Raw genomic sequence first — 20328 nt, 5'->3', positions numbered from 1 at the left:
CCCGCCTTTAGCGAAGGGGCTGCGGGCGACACCTGCGCGTCCGGGTGCTGGGCGGCGAGGGGGGCGCGGGCGCGCCGCGGCCGAGCGTTGGGCTTCCCGCCCCGCCAGCGCGCGAGGCCCGGCGGGGCAGGGGCGGGGGGCGGGGCGCGCCCGCGGCCGTCGCCGGCGGGATGGCGGGGACGCGGCCGGCCCGGAGTTGTTGCTAAGTGGACGGACGCGGAGTCCGGGCGAGGGGACCGGCGGGACCTCGGCGGGCGCCGCGGGGGCCGGGGCGGCGTGTTCGGGGTGAGAGAGTGTGAGTGTGTGTAAGGACCTTGGCTGAACTCCGTCCTCCACGCCGGAGCCCCGCGATCGGCGAGAACCCCACAAGTCCGTGGCGGAGGCTGCCTCGCTGAAGGTGAACCATTCCATCCGATTGCCTTTCTCCTCCCCACGCGCAGAGGGAGGGCGGGCGGGAGTGGAGCCGGAGCGGGGGGCGGGGGGAGGAGAGAGAGAGGAGAGGATGTGTGAGCGCGCGCGGGTGTGAGAGGCAGAGACGCCGGGGAGGCGAGCGGAGAAGCGTGGCTCGGCGCGCCCGGGGATGGCCGGCGCGCGGTGACCCGGGCGGCGGCCTCCACCGGAGCTGAGCGCAGCGCAGCGCCGCGCGCGCCTCCCGCGACCACCAGCGGCCGCCACTGCGGGCGGGAGGGCGGGCGGGCCGGCCGGCGGAGGGCTGCGGGGCTGCGCCAGGACCCGGCACCCCACCCCCTGCGAACAAATCTTTTGATTACTTTGACACTGTGGAATTGAGAGAGAGAGAGGGAGGGGGGAGAGAGAGGGAGGAGAGAGAGAGAGAGAGAGAGAGAGAGAGAGAGAGAGAGAGAGAGAGAGAGAGAGAGAGAGAGAGAGAGAGAGAGAGAGAGAGAGAGAGAGAGAGAGAACGCGTTCAGCCTCCCGCAGGCCACTCGCTCCCCGAAGGGCTTGGATTCCAGGTTGACTGTGGAGAGACTGCTGGACCGTCTGTGCCATCGCAGGAGAGCAGCACACGCGAACCCACGCGCGCGCGCACACACACACTCACTCAGAAGGCACACGCACGCCTGGGGCTACACTCACACGCCCTCCACGCGCGCACACCACCGCCACCCTTGGCTTTTCCCTTATGCCCCTGGATGGTGACGGCGGATTGGCATCTTGGAAGCGATGCGAGAGCGATAAGGCTGGCGCCGGCCCCAAAAAACTGCAGGGACCTCTTTAGGTGTTGCCGCCACCGGGAAGCCGGGCTGCAGGTAGGTGCGAACCCCGCCTGACATCCACAGCCACATCCCGACCCAGATCTCCACCCCTGGCCCATTCCGGGGACATCCCCCCCAACCCATACCAATCCGAACACCCCAGTGGGTGGGCACCTGGCATGTCCTCTGCTTTCCCTTGGGTCCGGGACAACTAGGGAGGGGGGAGGAAGGCTGAGGGGTTCGCCCCGAGGTGAGGGCAGTACTAGGCTGGCAGCTGGATCTCTCCACGGCAGGTGGCGAGGGGTAGGGCCACGTCGTGGGCACAGAGTGGCGAGGAACAGCCGACAGGCGTCCTCCCTCCTTTCTCTGCCCCATTTCTCCGCCTGCAGCCCGCGGCGGGGTGGAGGACTGAACTGGGCTTTCCTTCCATCCCTGAGCTTCTCATCCTGGCTAGTAAACCTCCTTGGAGTTCTGATTAGGAGTTGGGGGGGGGTGAAGGTGTGTGAGTGTGTAGGGGGTCGCGCTCAAGAGAGAACCAAATGCGTGTGTCAGGTGGCCTTATTTTATTTTATTCTTTTGGAAATCCTTAATTTTCTTGTCCACTTTCGATTAGTTAATTCTCAGGTCGGCCTGCAGTGGGGAGGGACGGGCTGGTAGTGGTGAGCGTTTTAGAGAGGCTGTGGTTTTTTTTCCCATCTTTAACGATTGTCCTGAAGAACCACGCGGGTAAGTTCCCGAACCTCACCTATCTAAAGATTTGTTAAGCAAAACAAAACAACTGAGAGAATACTTTATTCCTGAACGAACCCAAGCTTTTGTAAAGGCTACTGACAAGAGAGTAGCAGAGAAGGAGCTTTCTCTCCCAGCTCACTCTAAAGAAGTGTGCAGGAAAAAAAAAAAAACAAAAAAAACCCACGGCCTTCCGTTTAGAGCAAATGCGCTTTCTTTTCTCTCTAAGATGTGTGTCTCCAAAATCTTGCCAATAGCTCATGATTGTTTTGCCCAGTTGCTTTGTGATTCCTTCCCCCCCCCACTTCTAAAAAGCTGGGTGTCTACCAGAAGCTATTTTCTTAAGGTTACTGTTATTTACTGATCAGCCAGGAACACGGGATTGCCAGAAAACTGCCTTTACAAGGGAAAGTTTGAGAATCATTGCCCTATTTCTCTTAGAACTGCAGGTGGAACTATCTAGTTTCTACTTGAAAAGGGCAATCCGGGGCTCCTTAAGAGCCCTTAGGTAGAGGCTGCTTTCCTATTCAGTATCTCACTTCCCCACGGAGTGTTAAACAATTGCCTGGGGCATTTGGAATCAAATGTGTAGTTACTACAGCAGCTGGCCTTTCCTCACCTTGTGCTGGGTGAGTGTGGCTTGTGGCAATAAGACAGAAAAGAAAACACCTTCTTTTTGTGAGTGTGAAAGCTCTTGAATTTTTACAAAACCATTGTGTGTGTGTGTATGTGTGTGTGTGTGTGTGTGTGTGTGTAAGCTTACCCAACCCCCAATCCTTTCTTTTATCATGTGTGTACCCCTAAAACATTCAGGGTTGTGAGGGTCTTGCATGGAGACAGGGTGAATTTCTAGGAGTATTGACCGTATGGTAATTATCTGGTTCCTGTCTCCCCTACTAGACTGTTCTAGACATCAGCAGCCAGACTCTTACCAATTAACACTTTAACATGGCTCTATTAGATAATATAAGTTAAGAAAAACGAGTGATAAAGATTACCACAGAAAGTCAGATGCTGAAATTGGCTGCAAAGGAGATTAAAAATACTTTTAGATGGTCGGCTTTAGGTTATTTGTATTTACAGTACCCTTTCCATGTTTGCACAAGTATTCTCACACTGGGGAATCATTCACCGTTTCTGAATTGACACTTGTCATCTTGTATTTTAAAGGGAAGATCAGAAATGTTTGTCTCTTTTCCCTACTTTATTTTGTTCTGGATTTCATCCCCAGTCAGTTGATTGGATCTTGACATTTTTGGAATCCTAATTTTTAAAGCTACCAGTAATCCTTTCAGGATGGACAAAACTATATTGAAGCTTCTTTTATTTTAATTTCCCTAATTTTCAATGAAAGCAAGTAAGCTGTATTTGTAGATAAAAGACTTCGAGAACAATATCACTGCCCATTGCACAGTTAGGCATAAGGAGGCAAACACTGTTCTAGTGTGCTTTTTTTTCCTTCATAGTAAATGTTTTTAGAGATTAAAGTTTGATTCATTTCCTGCCTTTAAAACCATTTAGTGTTTTGGGATGCTGGGTCTCGTATTTATATACAGTGCTATGATATGTGTTTCTTAAGAGAGAGCCAAATCCCTTGACATGAAAGCCAATACATATCTAAGGTTCCAAGTTAAGCTAGAGGGGAAATCTAAGGTTTCTGAGTATGTGTGGTTTTGAATTGGAAAAATATTAGCTACTTAACAATGACAGATGGAAGAGTAAAGATTTCTTGAACTGCTCATGGATCTGTGTCAAATGGATATGTATTGCTTAGAGACTGCATTATAGTATTTACTAACCACCAAGTTATAAAATGTGATGACATGGCTGTAAAAAGATCTGTTTTTAGACATGGCCATTTTTCCCTTTTAAAAATTTATATAATGATGAAACTTAAGGGTTGATAGAAAAATTTTAGAGAAATTGGTTTGTCCTATAAGAAGGGTATCATAGTGCTGAATCTAGTGTTTTCAACACAGTATTTCAAGGCTAATCTCAAAATGTGTTTTCCTATATCGAAATGTACAGGTTGATTTAGCATAGATTGCATTTTATGAGTTACCCTGTGTAGGAAGGATAATCTATACCTCTCTAGAATTTCCCAGGCATTCCTTAATCTTGGCCTCAGGAAAAAAAAAAGTATGTCAGATTTTTTCCAAGTTCAGCTGTTAACTGAAAACTGATGGACAATTACTGATGCTTCTGTAATACATGTCCCATGATCCAAAATGTCAGTAGTTATTTCCACCATATTTGAGGAGATGAAATAACCAGAGTACAAACAGTTCAGAGCCCCTGCTTTTAATTCTGCAGTATTTTATTAGGGATGCCTCATTAAGTGGCATTATTCTGCAGCTGTTTCGTTCATGGAAAATTCAAGTTAAAAGAAGGAACTTACCATGCATGGCAGTTTTGTTTTCTTGTTGAAAACTTATAAGCTGAGGTAAAGTGTGCATTCAATACAGACCCCTTTGCTCTATGCCTGCCATTTTGGAATGTGATTCATCAATCTGTTATTAGCAGAGCTCCATCAAAACAAAGACAAGGAAAGCATTATTAATATGAACTGGTGCTAAATGATGAAGGCCAAGTCAGCTGAATCAACCTCATGTCTGGCTCACACACTTGCATGGTATTTCACATGGTGTAACTTACTTTGGAGTCATTTCTTTGGTAATGCTATATAATAGGATGAGTTTGTGGTCTTACTTGAACATTCTTTGATTAATTGTACTGTGAGCTGCTCGGAGCATATTGAACTAGTAACTATTTCATTAGAAAAGGAGTCATTTTACAATGATTCACCATGAGTCTTTTCAGAAAACAGTTTCACTAGAGGTTTGGAGCACAACCAGAAATGGGTGACAGATTGGTTTAAAAAATGGAAATCTGCCAGTTAATTTCAGTGTTTTAATTATCATTGGCCATTGAGTTCTTGGATAATTTTTTAAAAGGGTGATTTGATTCCTTCAATGTAGTGATTCACTTGTCTTTATCAATACACTAATAAAGCAAATAGCTTTGTCATCTCCTTTTCCTTTATTTTTTATTGTAATGTATAGAGGGATTACAGTTTATTTGCCAGATAGTAGGTGCATTGATACCCCTCACACACTGATACCCCTTCTCATGTTTTTTGTCCCCACATCCCTCCCCCCTCCCAATCACCTTCTTTCCACCATTCATTTTCCTAGTTCAAATAAACAAATAAGTGTATGCACAATATACCAGGTAACAAAGTCAGGTACTGTAACAATATGAGATTAACCAAAGGGCAACAAAAGAGAAGAGAAATAACATAGTACATTAAGAACAACAATCACACAAGATAAACCTCTTATTTCCATATCCTGGAGATCCTTTCATTTAGCCTCATCCTATATGGCCTTATGTATCTAGGTTTTGCGCTATTGTAATCCTCTGCTAGGCGTGTACTAATTATTACAAATGAGAGAAACCATTGAGCCTATGTTCCTTTGGGTCTGGTTTACGTCACTTAATATGATTTTTTTACAAGCCTTTTGAACTTTGTCATCTTCTTATACAAGTTTTAAGAAGAATGATTAGACTCACTAAAGTGTGAAAAAAGCATTTAAATACATTTCTCAGGAATATCTACATAATCTCTATGTCTATACCTGTATATGTCCCTAAAAAATGTTTTTAATGGAATCCATGTAAAGTATTGATTTTGTATTAAACATGGCAAGTAAAGCTTTAGAAAGACTATATTTTTAGGGCAAGAGTTTTCCAATATTTTACATGATTCAACCCACATCATAACTATATCCAGTTTAACAAGGTCATTTATAATTGAGTTTTACTCTGAGCCAGAGTTACAGACATTGCATTTTTTTTCTTTCAGTTTTCTTTCTGAGATATTTTCATTGGTTGGCTGAAAATGCAGAAAAAGAAAATATGAACTTCACCCTGTCTGTGGGGATATTTTGAAATGTGTTTATTGACAGCACAAGTAGATGTTTTAGCACAGTTAAAATACTGAATACATTCATGTATTGCCACAAGCCACATGTTACTTTGGAACTTACTACTGTGGTTTGTAAATAGTGTCTACAAATTTTTCTATTTATGCTAGGCTTCCAAAACTCACCAAATTCAATGTGCATATAACATGTATATATAAATATACACACACATACATATATGTGTTGGAATTTGTCAGGTGTTATAATGTTGGGCTAATGGCTGAAATCTGTAAATCTGGCCTAATGAGATAAATGGGAAATTGTAAGACTTCTTATTTGCTTGGAAATCAGATGAAAAGTGAATATATAAGCTATAAGAAGAATATTCCATTTCATAGAGGTCCATATGTAGTTGGGGATATAACTAAGGAGTCAAAGCATATTTGCTAATTCACTGTTGTTCATTTCCTCCAGTCTCCTAAATTAGTCCATAGTGGCTATAATTGTTTTATGATGTCCCCTGAATGGCCAGTTAGCAAAGGTACATTTCCTTTTCCTTTAGCAATCACAAAACAGTCATTCACTTAAATTTATATTTGTATGGTTTCTTTTGTGCAGTAGATCTTGGAAACTCCTTACAGAGAGATTCAGTAATGTGATAATGCTGTATTGTAGCAATTACAGTGACAGGTGGGATTTAATCCTTGGACAAAATGGACACAACAAGCCAGACAAGACTTTGCTCTCCAGTCTCCTTATGCTATGTCAAGATAACTCCCCACATGAGGCCCAGAGTTGAAAGTAGCTTTTGATGAATACCAGGTTTGTTTTTACTAAATATTTTTAAATTTTCATGCTTTTGTTTCTACCATGAACTAGTCACTATATAATTGCATGCATGTGAATGGGCCACTGTGTTGCCCTTTAAAGGTCATGCAAAGACTCTAAACCTTCCCATTTGCAGTGTTAATTGCCTATGACCTCCTATAGCTACCTATGGAGCTTTCTATTGAGCAGAATAATACGGAACACTTTGCCTTTCTTATGTGGATTAGGTAGCTCTATATAAACAAGTCTATGAAAATATCCTTAGTAGATACTGGATAGAAATTTTTGGAAAGGTGTATTTGTACTTGAACTTGAAATTTCCAATCAGAATATTATGGGATATGACAGGACATTCTGAAGCAAAAGATAACTTATCATTTGAAATTATTACCTATAAATAAGACCTCAGCTTAAAAAAACCCTTGAATTCTTTTATTTTTACAACAACCTTCTTGGAGGTCCCCAGTAAAAATGCATCTAAATCTTCAAGATAGTAAATCTGTAGCAGACATAGTACCAGTAATCTGGATGTGGTTTTGTTTGTAGTTTTCTTCAGGAAGGAGAACTGAGTGAAGTAGCTTTAATTTAGCCCTTCTCTTTTTTTGTTGTATAAAAGATAGAAAATAGATGATCTAAATTTCAGAGCTGTGATCCCAAAGCCAATAGGAGAGGCAGAGGGCATGAAAACCTCATACTTCATGAAACAGAGGCCCCATTTGGGAAAGCTTTTTAGTTCTTGAAATGTTACACAATAGTGAAACAACTACCTACCATCATTATAAACTCCCTGTATTTTTATTTTACTTACTTTTTTATTCATATACATTTTTAGAAATTATATTTTAATAATTGTACAAAGGAGTTTCATTTCAACATCTTGGTTTATCAGCACAATGTATAACCCCATTTTAGAGTGATTCATAAATAAGTGTTAATAAATTTATGGTCAAAATAGATGGGTTGAAACTTAGACTTTGTTATTTGAGCATATATTTTATTACTGACATTACTGAGTGGTCAAAATTCATCAGCTCTCTGTTTTGGTTAGCATGTAAGTTTTGAAAGTGACTGTTACCAAAAAAACAACAACTGTGGAGTAGTGACAAGAGCTCTGGAGATTGATTATGTAGCTCTGTCGATAAAGAACTATGGAACCACAAGTGATTTGATCACTTCCTTCTGGTGGGCCTCAGTTTCTCAGCAACTCTTCAGTAGGGTTTTTGAGACAGTTAAGAATGTGGTTTTTTAAAAAATCTGTCCATAATGATTTGAGGTACAATGATATTGCATGATATACTTTCGCTTTAAGGCGTTTATATTTTAGTTTCTTAAAGCCAATGAAGATCGAGGATATAGTTCCAGGGGCACCTTGAAATGTCCCATGAATTTTTTTTTTCTGAACAAGTAAACTGTTGAAGTTCTCTGACTTGAAAAGTTTGAATAATGTTGGCAATGATGGTGGTGATGACAAAGGAAGAGTGATATAAAACTGAATCAGAGCCAGGCACTGGTGGCTCACCCTGTTAATCCTAGCTATTCCGGAGGCTGAGATCTGAGGATTGAGGTTTAAAGCCATGACAGTTCCTGACACTTTTATTTCCAGTTAAAAACAGCCAGAAAACTGGAAGTGGGACTGTGGCTGAAGTGGTAGACTGCTAGCCTTGAGCTGAAGAGCTCAGGGACAGTACCCAGGCCCAGAGTTCAAACCCCATAACAGACCAAAAACAAAAACAAAACAAAACAAACAAAAAACCCAAAACTGAATCAGACTAAATTTTATCATTCAGTGTAGTTATGCTGCTTTGATTTCACCATGTTGTTTCCTTGTAAAAGCAGTTGTAATAGACCATAGTTCTCAGGTTTGTTAGGGATACTGTAACTTGCTAGTTTTCATAGTCACTGAAATTAAATAGTTTGACTTAGTCAGTCCCACTATTACCACACAAGAAAAGAAACAATTTTCATATATGTTATGACCACTAAAAGTCTTCATTCAAAAATCTGTGTGTGGATTTTTAAGAATTTATAATCTTTAGGAAACTTTATTCATCCAATAAGTGTTTATTTGACACTGTTAGTTTTACTACTATACAAATACCATCAAGTAGGGGCCTATACACAAACATTTTATTGTTGTAGATCCTGGGGTTGAACTCAAGCTTGCGCTCTATCCAGGAGCTTTTTTGCTCAAGCCTAACTCTCTACCACTTAAGCCACAACTCCAGTTCTGGGTTTTTTTTTTAATGCTTAATTGGAGATAGTTTCATGAACTTTACTGCCCAGGCTGGCTTTAAACTACAGTCTTCATATCTCAGCTTCATGATTAGCTAGAATTCCAGGATGGTACCAGGTACCATTTATTTCTCATAGTAGGATCATGATCCTACTGATATTTTTCACATAGCTGGGATGACAGGCATATACTATTGTGACCAGTTTTTTTTTAATTGGTTGAGATGTAGTTGTGTGAACTTTTTGTCTAGGCTGGTCTGGAACAGTTCTTTCTCACTCTTTAAGGAGGTACAGATTCAAATGTTTCCAGGAGTTGGGCAGGGAATATGAGTAAGTGAAACACTGAGTAAAAGGTGATAAATGGCCGTGGATAGGGTAGGCCATAGAGTTGGAGAGATCACAGGATGTGGTGGAGATTCTGGCCAACATCAAATTGAGATAGCTGAGCCTTGGGGCTTACCTTGTTGTTGTCATGATGGAATGTGGTCCTAGTGTTGGCAGATTGTCTGATTTGTAGGGCAGAACTTAAATGGGTAGAAGTTCCAAATTTTCAAATGAGGACAATGAATTAAAATTTAAAATCTTCTGCAGGTCAACATTATCTGTGAGCCATATCCAGGGTAAGACCATATATGTCACTGGTGGGAGAAGGAATATTTACAGTGAGCTATGTACTGAGAGAGATCTGCTGGCCTTTTGGTCATCTCTAGCTATAATTCTGCAGCTCACTTACAGCTGGAGCTGAGCTAGCTCAGTGTTATGAACTCAGCTGGAGGAGTCAATGAGAAAGATGAATAGCTCAATCTGACTCCTGCATTTGGTTTCATTTCTTCTGATGACTCATTGTATTATAGTGGATGCTGCGCTCGCTTTGAAACTGGTGGTACCTTAGACATGTTAAGAGATGTACTTGGAAAGGAGAAGTTGACATTTCTGCCGCATATTTGAGAAGGGTTATTTAGTTCCATAATGCCCTCTGGGTAGAGCTGTGCTGTCAAGCAAAGCAGTTGGGGAATCTTGCTGAAATGCAGGTTTGGGATTTGGGCCTGGGGTTCTGCATTTTGAAGAAGCTCCAAGGTGAGGTCAATACTATTATTTCAAGGAATATTATTTAAGGTCAATACTATTATTTCAAGGAATATTATTTAAGTTGTGAAGCTTTATGTAGCATTTTTCCACTATTATTTCACACATTCAGACAGGTAGGAGGGCTGCAACTCTTACCTCTTTGATAGACATTTTTCTCCCTTATAGTAAGCAGGGTTAACCAGGACAAGAACTCAACGTTTTTCTTAGACTCTTTCATCTGAGTATAGATTTTATAGATTTCTATTTATTTTCTGGCTTCCTAGTTAGAGAACATATTTTTCCCCAAACCTAAGTCAGAAATTATCTGCTCTTCACACACCATTCTAGTTTGGTTTACTTTCTCCAATTTTACTTGCGTGGCATCCTGGATACAGGGGAGGATGGGTGTAGAAAAGGTAAAATGTCTCCGGTGTTTATTGCACTTGCGACCTGAAGTGAATTCTTAGACAATTTTTATTTTGACCTCTTTATCTGAGGGAACTTCCCAAAGTACTTTTTTTTGATGGAAAGCATAATACCTTATGATTTAGATAGTTCAAAGTTTTTTTTTTAAATCTTCACACACACCTTAGTAGCACTTTGTCCCTAAACCAGTTTCCTTTTTATTTTATTGATTGTATTTGGTTGTTGGGATGATGTATAGAAGGGTTACAGTACATTATCAAGCAGTGGGTATATTACTTCTTGAACACTGATACTGTTTTCCGTGTTTTTTTCTCCTACTTTCTCTCTCCCCAGCCCCTCCCAATCATCATGTGCCCTTCCTTACTCTATTTCAATTAAACAAATAAACATATATATAATATATCAGGTACCAAAGTCAGATACAGCATTATGATTTTTTTTGTTGAGATAATGTATAGAGGGGTTACAGTTACATTCGTCAGGTAGTAGGTGCATTACTTCTTGCACATTGATACCCCTTCTCATGTTTTTGTCACTGGTTTCCTCCCTCCACTCCCTCCCAATCACCTTGTTTTCCCCACTTCCAGCATTATGATTTTTAAGAAGCATGTTTTAAAATGGGTTATTGAAAAATGAGTTAATATGGATATTGTCAAACTTAATAACCAATGTTGCTATTTAATTTCAAGAAAAAACAATGGCGAATTTAAGAATCTTCTTATTTGTTTGACTGATATAATTTTTTGTGCCAGTATAGCTTCTTGAACTCAGGACCTCACCCTTGTATTTGGCTTTTTCCCTTATGACTGGTAGTCTACTGCTTGAGTCATATATCCAGTCTACTTTTTGATGGTCGTTTTGGTGGTAGAATCTCTAAGATACTTCTGCCTGGACAGGCTTCAAATCTCAGTCCTCAGATCTCAGCCTCCTAAATAGCTAGGATTATGGGCATGAGCAAGGGGCATCTGAATGCCCAATGTAATTTAATGTTAAGGTTTTGGCTTGTAAGTGGAAAAGCAGAACTCTCTTCAAGATAGACATGGATGGCTCACACCTGTAGTCCTAGCTACTTAGGAGGCTGAGACTTAAAGGATCAAAGTTCTGAAGCCAGCTTGGAAAGAAAAATTGTCAGATCTTTATCGCTAGTTAACCAACGAATACCCATTGGAGGTGTGGATCAAGTGGTAGGGAACCAGTGGTGAGCAAAAATGTTGAGCAAAACCTTAGTTAAGGCTAACCTGAGTTAACCTTAATTAAGACATAGTAATAACATGCATACAGGCATGTTACAGGCACACACACACATACACACACAAATTTATCTTGAAATAATCAGTGAGCCATTTTATTCCTTAATGTTTGAAGTAGGGTATTGTTACTACTATTTGTCTTCTTCGCAGGTAACTGGGAAAGGGCTATAATTATTTTGCACAAAATTACTATTTTACATTATCCTTTTAAGAAAATACTGTCCTAAACCAGTTTTCTTTTCTTTTCTTTTCTCTCTCTCTCTTTTTTTTTTTTTTCGCCAGTCCTGGGCTTGAGCTCAGGGCTGAGCACTGTCCTTGGACTTTCTCAAGGCTAGAGCTCTACCACTTGAGCCTCAGCACCACTTCCGACTTTTTTCTATGTATATGGTACCGAAGAATTGAACCTGGGTCTTCATGCATGCTAGATAAGCACTCTACCACTAGGCCAAACTCCTGGCCCTTAAACCAGTTTTCTTAATGTAAGAAAAGTATCATAGCTTAAGATGTATTCGGTGGTGAGATCTGGTTGTCATGTTACAAGTTTTGTTCACTAGGGAGAATATTTAGTTATCTGGTATATCAACAGGATAGAAAATTTTATGCTTACCATGGTGATATATTAATTATAAACATAGATTAAATTTGGACATGTCAACCTGAGGTAGAACAAGTTCTTTTGCCTTAAGTTAGGTAATTAATATAGCTTGTGATATTCATAAAATTAAATTTAGTGCACTTCTCTCTTACAAATGGTTAAAGTTTCTAACATCTGGAATAGTTCTGCTTGTGGACGAGTAATGATGTGAATTAATTTATTGAGTCTGTTAGAGGAATAAGGAATAAAAATGGGGAATAAAACCTGTGTCTTACTTCTGTTGATTCATTCAAATTAGCGTAGTGTCAGGCATTAGGAAAGTTATGGGAAAAGTTATCAATTGCTACTCACTGATAGGGTGTATTTTTGTATGCTTATTCAATGTGTGAGGAAGTATACTGTGAAGAAATTTCATTTATTCTAATTATATGAGTGATACATTTATATCAACTATGCTTTCTATCGCTAAGCTGAATTTAAAAATGTATATGTCATAGGTAAAAGATCAAAGAGGAAGATAAATAATCATGCTGACTAAAATTCCCATTCTTTCCATAATTTATTGTAACTTGGGGACATAGAGATTACATATGTTGTGATTCTGCTCTTGTTTAAATTAAATAACATTTGTCAATGTCAAACTTAAGTGTTGTTAATCACATATGGAATATATTTTGATTGCTCTTGTCAGTAACTTGACTCATCATTCATTAGAGAATTTAAATCCATTTATTCTTATCTATATAATTAGCATTTTCATAATCTATCATGCACCAGATTTTCTTTAAATAGAAAAAGACAAAACTTCAGTAACACTGCTGACTTTGATATCATTGTTATTGGCTAGTGTAATTCCAGATGCCAGTTAGTACAGACTACAGATAGTAATCATTCAAATGTTTTTTGACTTTGTCTTTCTGGGTTAAATAAAGCTTTTAAGTACTAATACCATAGACGATTTCACAAAATTTGAATAATTTAACTATATTTGATTATTGAGAAAACTTTTGCATTAATTCATTAACATACAAACGTTAATGAATTGCACTATAAAAGTAGTTTGTTGAAGATTTTCCCTTTGTGCTGAAGGTTTATATTATCATTGTGTATTAGCATTTTTTTTTGTGAGTTGTGGGGCTTGAACTCTGGGCCTGGGCACTGTCCCTGAGCTCTTCAGTTCAAGGCTAGCATTGTACCACTTGAGCCACAGTGCTACTCACTTCCTAGCATTCTTATATAATTTAAAACTCCTTAAAATCCTTATTCGCTCTAGAGCATAAAGCGTATTTTTGGGATTTCAATGATTTTAAAGATTTTCATGATTTCAAATACAATTAACCCGTGCTTTACGATGTTGTTTAATAACATGTAAACCTGTATAAGTAAAATTGTATTATTGGAAAAAGGCTATCATAGAAGTTATTGAAAAAATATATAGAAACTCTTCTTTCCTAACAATTCTGATATGAGACTAATGAAAAATTGAGAAAAAATTCAGAATCAATAAGTAGATGTAAAACTGAAGTTTCCTGTTATTAGTGAATTTTATCTTGGAGTAGATCTGTGTTATGTCCTCAGGAGGTTGGAGGATTGATAGCTTTCCTTGCTTGTTATCTTTCCCTTTCACTTCATTACATCCAGTGGTTACGTGGACTTCAGGGTTTGTGGCTAACATTTTACTTCATGTTTTGTTTTGTGAAATCTGCTTCTGTTCCCTGGGCAGATGGGGTTACAGACTGGAGTGAACACAGAGTGAAAAAGCAGACTGAATAACAGGCAGCCAGGGATGAAAAGGTGACAAGGGTTAGAATCTGTAGGATTTGCTATGATGAGAGAGAAATATGAGATGGAAAACCGGATGGAGGGAAAGTCAGAGGAAAAAAAACAGAGGTCATAGGGGAAACTCGTTCTAGTTAGCAATTTTTTTATAAAAGAAAAGAAAAAAATGGACCTTCAAGGAGGTAAGAAGTTAGACAGAATAAACTCATTGGAAACAGGTAAAATGGCAGCTAACAGAAGACCAGAGAGGAGAGAAAAGTGCATAGTGCTGAATCAAATTTCTTTTTTTGATCTAGAAAACATTATCTAGGTAAAATAAAGGTTTTTTTTTTTTTCTCTGCCAGTCTTGCTTCAACTCAGGGCCTGAGCCCTGTCCTTGGGCTTTCTCAAGGTTAATGCTCTACCACTTGAGCCCACATCTGCCCTTTTCTATGTATGTGGTATTGAGGAATTGAACCTGGGTTTTCGTGCATATTAGGCAAGCACTCTACCACTAGGCCACACTCCCAGGTTAAAATGAAGTTTTATCAATTTTTTTTTTTACTAAACTAAAAGAAATAATAGATTGTACTTCTGACCAGATAATTGTCAATCTTGATAGTTAACAAATATTTTCACCATCCATGTTCCCTCTAACAAACATGAGGATTGAATCTAAATGATTGCTTAGATTTTTCTAATCCGTGATGGCTATATGATATCATACTTCAGATCTTTCACATTTCTTGCTCACTACCTTTCTGTCTATCTCCTCTGTACATTGTGAAACTGATTTTCAAAATAATTTTAATTCATATTATTTTGCATGTGGTTATAGAGTACATTATGATGTGTATGATCAAATCAGGGGAATTAGCATATCTATGTAACATATAATTTCTTGTGTTGAGAATATTGAAAATCATTTTGACTATTTTGAAATATACATTCCTACCTATATAATTTTTAGTATAATTGATATAATTTTTAGTATTTGTCTAGATCAATATAATATATAACATATAATCTTATATAATTTTCTGGATTAGTTTATATAATTTATATCTAATTTTTCTAGACCAATTGTTCCCTCCTCTTCTTTTAAGACTCTGATGGCAAATAGATGTTTTTTTAAAGTATATTTTTGTTAATTTAAGTAGCTGTACAAAGGAGTTGCCATTCATCAAAGCAGTTTCTGAATGTAATGTATCTTAATCAGTGTCACCCTTTTTGTCATTTTCTCCATCTCTCCTAACTCTACTCCTTCCCTCATATGTTTTGAATTTTATGACTACATTCTTTTCTTCCTTCCACTCTTGATTTATCTATGCTAGATTTTTTGATATTCTTCCCTGGGTGCTTGCTGCTCTAGCTTATTTATTGAGATTGGATGATTTCATATTTTTTGCCAGTCCTGAGGCTTGAACTCAGGGCCTGAGCACTGTCTTTGGCCTTTCTCAAGGCGAGATCTCTACCATTTGAGTCACAGCACTACTTTTGGCTTTTTCTATGTATGTGGTACCGAGGAATCGAACCCAGGTCTTTGTGCATGCTAGGCAAAGCATTCTACCACAAGGCTAAACTCCCAGCCCCTGATTTTATGTTTTTAATTCAAAGCTTTTATTATGTCAAAATTTTAAAGTAATTCACAAAGCGGTGCACAACATGTTTTGATACATGTATATATACATAAAAATAAAAATAAATATAATGTATATTATATACAGATCACATCAGAGTGATTTGTATAGTTATCTTAATATTTATTATTTCTTTGTGGCAAGAACATTTAAAGTCCCATATTAGCTATTTTGAAATATATAGTAATTTATTGTTAAACATACTCTACTGTGCAATGCATTAAATTTTTTTCTTTGACTAGCTATATGATTAGTCTCTCTTCTCGTTCCTTGACCATTCCCAGTTCTGTTGACCACCATTTTACTCTGTTTCTTTCAACAAGCTTTGTAAGATTTAACTTTTGGGTGAAACCATGCTGTATTTGTCTTCCCATGCTTTAGCTTCCTTAGTATGAATCTCCAGATTCAATCATGTTGTTGCAAATGGAAGAACATCATCTATAAAAAAACAAATAATTGGGCTGGGAGTTTGGCCTAGTGGTTAAAGTGCTTGCCCAGCATGCACGAAGACCCGGGTTTGATTCCTTGGTACCACATACATACAAAAAAAAAAAAGCCAGAAGTGGTGCTGAGGCTCAAGTGGTAGAGCTCTAGCCTTGAGAAAGTCCAAGGACAGTGCTCAGGCCCTGAGCTCAAGCCCAGGACTGGCAAAAAAAAAAAGGGTTATTAAAAAAACAAAAAACAAAAAACCCTCAAATAGTAGTCCAAGGTGTATACATACCACATTCTAAAACTATTCATGGATGTATGCTTTGGTTGAGGCCGGGTCTTTGCCACCCTTAATGCTGCTGCTGCTACAATGAATGGTGTAGAACAGATGGCCCATGAACATAATGACATCATTTCCTTTGTAAATAGATATACCTAATATGGGATTAATTTTTGAGTAACTTCCATATTTGTTTTACATGATGGCTGAACTAATTTTCATTCTTACCAATGGAGTATAAAGTTCCTGTTTCTCCATATCCTTGTCAACATTTTTTTTGGTATTTTTAAATAATAGCCATTACAAATGGAGTAAAATGATATCTCATTGGCTTTGATTTGCATTTCCCAGCGCATAAGTGATTCTGAGTATTTATTGACATCTCTATTGGCCAACTGTCTATTTGTTTTTTCAAGAAATATCTACTCAGTTTTTTTGCCTTAATGTTAATCAGATCAGGTTTGGGATAAGGCAATATTTGGGTTTGAATTCAGGCTCTCATGTTAACTAAGCTGTCAGGTTAGGCTGGAGTCATTCTATCAGCCCCGTTTTACCTTGATTATTTTCCAGATAATATCTTGCTTTATACCTTAGCTAGCTTGAACTATAGACCTCCAATTTGAGCTTCTCTTTGTTGCTAGGGTGTCAGGTACATGTCACTGAACCTGGCAATTTGATGAGATGAAGTCTCACTATATAAATCCTCAGGCTGACCTCAAACTTCAACCCTTTACGCTGTGTCTCTGAAGCAGTTGTGACATCATGCTCTTCTAGACTGAAATTTTTGAGGTCAATGAATGTGATTTATTCTTCATTTTATACCACCCAGAACTAGCAATTAATAAAGAATTTAGTAAATATTTTAATAATTGATGCTTAATTCTTCTATTGTAAATTATTGCTTATTTTCCTTTCACTTCTCTAAGGAATAGCAATATATTTCCAGAAGCAGGAAGAATAACTATAGTCATATAGTACTGCATTATTTACAAAACACTTTTGTGCGTGCATAATGTCTGTTTCTAACCCTGGATTCTCATTTTCTTTTGTAAGCATCTCTGCAATATGACTGGCAAACTTGTGAATTTGCAAATAGGGTGAAAAAAGTCTCAGACTTTTCATAGTTCTTGGTAGTACCTGTCTGTGTCATATCAAAGAAAATCTGCATTCCTTTGCTTAGTACATATATGCTCATTTTTTGCTGGCCACTAAGATATTATTTAAATATATAAACAATAGCTGTACAAACAAATATTGCCAGGCTTTTAGAAACCTTACTGTGGTTCCTCTCAAGGCCCACCTTCTTCTGTTATTTGGAAAGGCCCTTTTGGTGACAGTCTAGAAGTTGACAATGCAGAGAGCAGTCACCATGGTAGAGGTTAAGATACAAAGCCAAGGAGACCAGCTAGAGGGTTGCTGCAGTTACTCTCATGATAACCACGTGTTTGAAAGCAAGAGCTTGAACATTGTTACACCTTCCCATGTTTTTTTTCCACTTTTTTTTACCTTCCCATGTTTTCTCCCACTTTTCCTCCCTATACCTCTCCCCACTCATCTTGTTTTTCCCTTACCTTCCCATTTTCAAATACACAAACAAACATGTATACAATATACCAGCTACCAACGTCACATACAGTAACAACATGAGATAAACCTTAAGGGAAAAAGAAGAAGAAAGAAGAGTACATTAAGAACAATCACAAGAATAAACCTGTTTCCATATCATTTCACTTAGCCTTGTCCTATATGGATATATGTACATAGCTTTTGAGCTGTTATGATTCTTTGTTAGGAGAATCTTAAGCATGTACTAATTGTTACAAATGAGGAAAACCATGAAGCCTGTGTTCCTTTGGGTCTCACTTACTTCACTTAATATGATTTTTAATACTACTTTTGTGACAATGAACTGCTTCCTATCCAAGTGGATGGTAGCACAGAGAAAGCCATAGAGAAAAGCAGAGGAAAGCTCAATTCCCAGTTTCCCCTTTGTGCATGTGTATTCACGTGTGTGTGTGTGTGTGTGTGTGTGTGTGTGTGTGTGTGTGTGTGTGCGCATGCCAATACTGGGGCTTGAAGTCAGAACCTGCCGACTCATCCTTATCTTTTTCACTTCAGACTCAAAACTGTTGTTCTGCCACTTGAGACACAGCTCTACTTCTGGCTGTCAGTTAATTGGAAACAAGAGTCTCACCGACTTAGAACCAGGATTCTCAGATCTAGCCCCTTGAGTTGCTAGGGTTACAATCATGAGTGACCATCAGTGCTCAGCCCCTTGAATATCCTTAGGTAGTGGGGGCAGTGCATGGTTTCATGTACAGGCACATGGGTGGGGAGTAAAGGATTGCCTGTGGTTTATTTTCTCTCTATGGAGAGCTTTAAATGCATTTTTTTATTGTAGAGTTGATATACAGAGGGGATACAGTTACATGAATCAGGTAATGAGTAATGAGTACAACTATTTGGAACCATGTTCCCCCTTCTGTTACTCTCTCCAGGATTTTCCCTCCAATCCCCACCCAAAAGATGTACAGTTCTTTTTCCACACGTTGTCTAGTGAGTATCACTGTTATATCTGTTCACCCTTGTTCCACCTTTTCTGTGCCATCAAACAAGACAAAAGGAAAACAAAACAAAACAGCAACAGTGGCAACTAAAATGTCTCGTTTCCTTTTCTTGCAGTTTATTTCATAGAATATTATTTTATACGATCATATTCATGTAGATATTTAGCCTTTGTTACCACTCCTATGCCTCAGTGTGTAAATGTCTAGAGTCCTCTTATGTCCCAGATTGTGTGTGCACATATGTATCTTTGTATCTATATATCAGTATATTATGGATTTCTTGGCACATTCCAGTTACCACAAATAAATGAGGGAAATAATGCAACCTATATTTCTTTGGCTCTGGTTTACTTCACTTAATATAATATTTTCCAAGTCTTTCCATTTCTTTATGAATGGTAATATCGTTCTTTCTGATGGAGGAGTAAAATTCCATTGTGTATATATGCCACACTTTCCTGATCCACTCATCCATTGAGGGATATCTGGGTTAATTCCATATTTTGGCTGTGATGAACAATGCTTCAGTGAACATGGTCATGCTGGTGGTTTTAGTGTAGAATGGTTTGTGGTCCATTGGATAAATGCCTAGGAGTGGAATTGTTCAGCCATAGGCAAGTTCTGTTTAGTCTTTTTTTTTCTTTCTCTCTCTCTTTCCTTCTTTCTTTCTTTCTCTCTTTCTTTCCTTCCTTCCTTCCTTCCTTCCTTCCTTCCTTCCTTCCTTCCTTCCTTCCTTCTTTCTTTCTTTCTTTCTTTTCTTCTTTCTTTCTTTCTTTCTTTCTTTCTTTCTTCTTCTTCTTCTTCTTCTTCTTTCTTTCTTTCTTTCTTTCTTTCTTTCTTTCTTTCTTTCTTTCTTTCTTTCTTTCTTTTTTTTGCCAGTCTTGGACTTGGAGCTCAGGCTCTGAGCACTGTCCCTGGATTTTCTCAAGGCTGGGGCTCTACCACTTGAGCCTCCTCACCACTTCTGGCTTTTTTCTATGTATGTGGTACAGAGGAGGGTCTTAGTGCATGATAGGCAAGCACTCTACCACTAGGCCAAACTCCTGGCCCCAAGTTCTGTTTAGTCTTTTAAGGAACCTCCATACTGCTTTCCAGAACAAGTTTATATTTCCACCAACAATATAAAAGAGTTCCTTCTGGCCACATCCCCTCCAGAATTTGTTATTGCTAGCTTTTCTGATAATTATTCTAACTGGAATGAGGTGAAATTTCAATGTTGTTTTGATCTACATTTCTTTTATGGCCAGAGATGTTGAACGCTTCTTAATGTGTCTATTGGTCATTTTTTTTTCTTCCTTTGAGAAGTCTCTGGCTCATTTATTGACTGGGTTGTTGAGTTTTTGAGGGTTTTTTTGGGGGTGGTGGTGGTTAATTTTTTGAGTTCTC

General features: G+C 38.8%; 1 protein-coding gene across 4 annotated transcripts in view; it reads left to right on the top strand.

The window, feature by feature from the left end:
- Nucleotides 1-274: 274 nt before the first annotated feature.
- Tafa2 (TAFA chemokine like family member 2) overlaps nt 275-20328 on the top strand; it is a 408767-nt gene continuing 388713 nt past the window's right edge. For 2 of the 4 annotated variants that reach the window (XM_090327811.1, XM_090327824.1), the window contains exon 1: nt 735-1268. The gene's annotated coding sequence lies outside the window, so the exon portion shown is untranslated. Of the gene's footprint in view, nt 398-734; nt 1269-20328 lie in introns of those variants that run through there. The other 2 variants (XM_090327816.1, XM_090327818.1) reach the window with 2 other exon arrangements.

This window comes from Megascapheus bottae, chromosome 2 (assembly GCF_031878675.1).
Source record: "Megascapheus bottae isolate mThoBot1 chromosome 2, mThoBot2.hap1, whole genome shotgun sequence".
In the NCBI taxonomy this organism is placed as follows: domain Eukaryota; kingdom Metazoa; phylum Chordata; class Mammalia; order Rodentia; family Geomyidae; genus Megascapheus; species Megascapheus bottae.
Note: the sequence above shows the minus strand (reverse complement) of the source record. Positions and strands in the feature narration are given on the sequence as shown.